Here is a 5,121-nt window from a genome sequence, read left to right on the forward strand (position 1 = left end):
CCTAAAGCAATAGTGGACGCCCAATTCTAGATTGGAACCTCCAAAACCATGTCTCAACATACACCTTTTCTTTTAATCAGTTAATTATTTCAGGTACTTTGTTATAGTGATGGACACCTAACAGAAAGGGAATGGGGTACCCTACCTGTAATGCGGGAGCATCAACATCACATGGGATGGGATACCTACTGGGGCAGCCATCTTTGGAAAACACATCTGCTACAACTCCTTCACGGTGTCATGAGTCAGAAACAGGAAAGGTACCTGAGCGATGTGGCCCATCCCAAGCTGTGACTCTTTGTTTTGTAATTCAAACAAGATAGAACATTAAGTAAAAAGTGAAAGTTCCTTTCTCAGTCTGACAACTTTGATGTTCAGCCTTTTAGGTCCTTTTGCTAAGCACTTGTAAATATGTATCAAAGTGTGGAACTTTCCACTTGCCCTCCAGGCCCACTCTCACCTTAGCAGTCTGTGCCCTGGGAGGCTGACCTTCCTGTAGCAACTGGCTCCTTTGCCTTCTGGCTTCCTGGTGAGTTTGGCAAATAGGGAGCACCAGGTGGAGATGGAGGGAGACAGGTTAGAGGGTGAAGGCGTTGATTTTCCCATCCCCCTCCCTGACTGTCTCAGTGGGATGATTGTGTCCCTCTATAGAGAGGCTTGACACCTATGAGGTGGCCCTGTCTTCACAGTTCTCTCTGTCTCTGGGTTCTAGCCCCATGGTACCATAGCCTCCCTGTGGTTTCCCTATATCCAGCCCACAGCTCTATAAATACGCCTTTTATCAAACTCTTCTCAGGGCTCAGTCTTCCTGAGTCCCACCCACATGGGTGCTCTGTTTTCTTTACTTCAATAAACTTCTTTCCCACTTGCCACTCAAAAACAAAACAAAGCAAGAAACTCTTCTCAAATTACGCAATGCAAGTGTACCAGGTAATGCAATATAACACGTACCCGTAGCTTTTGTTTGTTTATTTGGAAGATCAAACACAGGGCCCTGTATATGTTAGGACTCTACCACTGAGCTACACCTCCAGTCCGCCCATATTAAAGAGTATTACGCTATGCATACTACTTTCCATATCACGTGTCTTTGCACATCAGCAACAAGTTGTGAGATCCAACTTTTCCTTTAATACGCTCATGTAGCATTTAGAATGCATGTCCATCTTGTGTGACCTTCCCCTACTGATGGACAGCTGGGCGGTTACCAATATTCCCTAACCCCCCACTCCCCCAGCCCCCAACCCCCCACCCCTCCACCCCCGCACACAAGCACTGACACAAAGAACGTACTTGTGTGTATATGGTGGAGCTGTTTCACTGGGATAAACGTACCCAATAGGAGCTAAGAGCTAAGGAATGGGTTCTGGAGACACAAACACCCAGGTTTCAATCCTACCTCCTCTACGGAATGGCTGTGTGATGGTGGCTGTACTCAATCCCTAGCTTTAGCTCCCTCCTCCATAAGATGGTGACAATACCTTCCTACAGGGTACACAAGGACAGCCACAGGGCCAAGACTAAGGGTTCAATAATAAAAGCCATGCTAGACATCCAGCACATCCAAGCTCTCTCAGATCACTTCCCTACCTGTAAAATGGTGATATGACTTCTCTGGTTGGGTGATTTTGAGGATTAAACCTCACAGGGCTTAAAGATTAAGTGAAATAATCCGAGTAAAGCACTTAGTGCCATGCCTGGCTCAAAGTAAGTGCTCCATAAACATTAGCTCTCCCTATTATTGTCCATATCTCCACTAAGTTTGATATTTACAGCAGTTACATTTTAGGTTCATTATGATTCTTAACAACTGAAATTATTTGCTCAGAGTAATCCAGGCAGAAGTCTTAGCTTAAATCGACCCCTTAGGCATAGAATGTACATAGAAACACAGTTTATTAATTTGTCCCTTGCTATTTTCTGTTGGGGGAATTAACCAAAGTACTTTGCTCAGCTGTAACAGGGAAGCGAGAGCTTGGAGGCTCCTGGGTGAAGGGGATGCACGGCTTCAATGATTATTCCAGTAAAGATGAACTCCAGAGCTCTGCTGTCGTCTCTCTGGCTTTCTTCACAACATAGATCTTTGCTCCTTCTGTACACTCTAGCACTGCACGAGCTGGCAACGGAGCCTGTCCGAGTGTACATATTGGTTTGGATACTAATCCCATTCTGAGCCACAAGGGAGCCAGGTGAAGTGTCCTGGTGGAGGGAAAGGGGGATTAGGAATGAATGCTGGGGAAAGGGGGTTTCCAGAAGTGACACCTCTGCGCCGGAGGACTGCCAGATTTTACTGCAGCTGTGACAATGAAGCAAGAGACCTGTAAATATATTGCTTAACGCCCATCTGTCTGTTGGCACCTGGCTGTCCCTGAATCTGTGCCTGGGCCATCTTCCCGGCCCAGGGTTCCCAGCCAGAGAAGGTTCACCAGGAAGCAGCAGGCATGAGGGTTGCAGCCCACTGCCCACTAGGGTAAAAGCCAGTGGGATGGGCACTTCACCAAGTGGGCAGAGGAATGGAGCAAGGCTGAGCCTGGGGTGTTCTTCTGCGGGGCTCCTCTGCACCCCACCCTGTCCCTGGCACACAGAGGTTGTGCTCTGCAAGGCTGTTTGCCCTGAGAAATTGGGACCAGGCCAAGGGACACTCAGGCCAGCACAAACAGGGAACGTGATCCTGCCTGTTCAGCTCTCCACTGGCGGGAAGCTGTTTTCCTTCTAGGTCAGGTTGGTGGCTCTAAGCTGCAGTGTACTTCAGCCCACCCAGCAGGGAGGGGAGGAGGAAGGTAGATTCCCAGGCCGCCTGATTTCTGACCTGTGCACAAGAGACTACGCATCTGAGAAGCGTCACTTGAATTGGAATCACGAGCTAGAAACCAGCTCACCCAAACTGGAGCCCAGACAGTGTTTTGAAAATGTTCATGTCATCATTGAAACACTGGGACATTTCATGTAAAAAAATAATCTTATTTCTATCCAGGGAACACCCAGGCTCAGGTCTCCATTAACACTAGGCATTGAGAAGAAGGTGCTAAGGAATATATTCCTGTGAAACAGGGATGGCTCCAATACACACACACACACACACACACACACACACACAAGGTTAGTGCTCACATGCTCCTCTGATCAAGCCTCCTACAGCCTTGGAGTTTGCAGCTTCATCTTCCTTTTCCCCAGGCAAGGAGTAGGAGAAGGGACCAAGGAGCTCTCTTCTCTGCTTGCCTGGATACAGCCAGTGGGCACCACGGTCCCTGATGCCTGATTTTCTACCTCTGCCCTCCTACATTGTCCCCCCACCCCACTGAAATGGAACTTCTGGCAGAGCAGGGCCTTTGTCTGTTCTGTTCTCTGTGCCTGGCACAGTGCCCAGCACACAGGAGGAGTTGAAAATATGTACTGAGCAAATCAAAACCACAATGACACTACTTCATGCGCATTAGAATGGATACAATTAAAAGAAAACCACAGAGAGGGTGAAGTTCAGAAGGAGTGTGCCTGCCTCCCATGAGTTTGATCCCCAGCACCACACACACAAAAGAGTTTCAAGTCTTGGTGGGGCTGTGGAGGAACCCCTTTACATTGCTGCTGGGATTAAGCAGTGCAGCTGCTTGGAAAAATGGTGTACTCAAAATGTTAAATGTAGAATTAGCACACAACATCCAGCAATTTCACTTCTAGATAAAGACCCATAAGAAATGAAAACAGGTGTTCAAACAAAAACCTGAGTATGAAAGTTCATTACAGCATTACTCATAATAGCCAAAATGTGGACATAGAAACTGATAAATGGACAGACAAAATGTACATCCATACAATGAAACAGTATTCAGTCGTGAAATGGAGCGAAGAGCCAATCACGGCCATGACAGGGATTATGCTAAATGAAAGAAGTCACACACAGAAGACTACAATAAGAGAGATCCAGAATAGTCAATTCCATAGCGACAAAGTCAGTTTGCAATTGTCAGGGCCTGAGAGAAGGGAGTGGGGAGTGACTACTCTCTAGGTGCAGCGTTTCCTCCAGGAATGATGAAAATTTCTGGAACTACAAGAGTGATGAGGGTTGCTTGACATTATTAGGGTACTAAAAACCACTGAACTGTACACTTTAACATGGTTAAAATGGTAATTTTATGTTGTATGTGTTTACCATTTTTAAATGAGTGAGTGAATGAACGGAGTGACAGAGGAACCCTCCCTGTCAGACACGCGGTAGAATGGTGGAAGCCACTGAAGGTGGACTACCGGCTATGTACCTAAGTTAGTGGCCTTGCACCTTGATGCTGCTGAGCTCTTGAGGATTTAAGGGACCCTGTCAGTAAAGATTAATTCACCTAAAATGACACCCGTCTGTAGCCCTACTTTCCACACATTGTATCAGTCATGTGCCTAACGTCAGTAATTACTACACATCGACCTCAGAGTTGTGCAATATCCTGCTCTGTGTGTCGGAGCTGAGTGTAAATCAAAGTTCCACTGTGTTCACACTCAGAACATGTTGGGGCATCTTGGTCTTAATGTATGGAAAGCAAATCACCCAAATCACCTTCCAGTAATCGCATCATGACTGACTTCAGTGTCCCCTCTGTGTCAGCTGCTGTACTGGGGTGTCCTCCCTTTTATTTTTTTAAAAACAACTTTATTGAGAAATAATTTGTGTCCCATGAAATACATTTGTTTAAACTGTAATGCCAACGGTTTTTAGTATACTCACAGAGTTGTACAATGACCAGTGCAGTCAATCTCAGAATATCTTCCAAAGCAGTCCCTGGAGGGTCCCTTAGTCATCCTTCTCAGTTCGTCATCCAGCAGTTCCTGTCTTCACAGATTAGGCTGACAGGTTATGAGACTTGCACAAGATCACATAAGTAGAAAGTGAAGGCAGGACTTTATCCCTGGTCCCCTGCCCCAGTCCGGTCATTCACCCATTCAGCAAGCTTTATCAGGAGCTGACCATTGTGCTGGGGCCCTAAGGGCAGGTGACTAAGCCCTGGTCCTGGGCCTCACAGAACATGTAGGACAGAAAGGGCACAAACAGACAGACAACTTCAAGGTGGAGGAATGTGAATGACCTGGGCAGAGAGCTTTCCAGAAACTCTAGGGGCTTGGGTAGAGGCAGAGGTA

The 5,121-nt window shown here is 46.7% G+C and overlaps 1 long non-coding RNA gene across 1 annotated transcript; it reads right to left on the bottom strand.

The window, feature by feature from the left end:
* Window positions 1-1,879: 1,879 nt before the first annotated feature.
* On the bottom strand, window positions 1,880-3,404 carry LOC141421705 (uncharacterized). The gene is made up of 2 exons (XR_012446380.1): window positions 3,112-3,404; window positions 1,880-2,199 (listed from the first exon to the last, which is right to left on the bottom strand). It is a non-coding gene; the product is annotated as an uncharacterized lncRNA (long non-coding RNA).
* Window positions 3,405-5,121: the final 1,717 nt, after the last annotated feature.

The sequence above is a fragment of the Castor canadensis genome, chromosome 3 (genome assembly GCF_047511655.1).
Source record: "Castor canadensis chromosome 3, mCasCan1.hap1v2, whole genome shotgun sequence".
In the NCBI taxonomy this organism is placed as follows: Eukaryota; Metazoa; Chordata; class Mammalia; order Rodentia; family Castoridae; genus Castor; species Castor canadensis.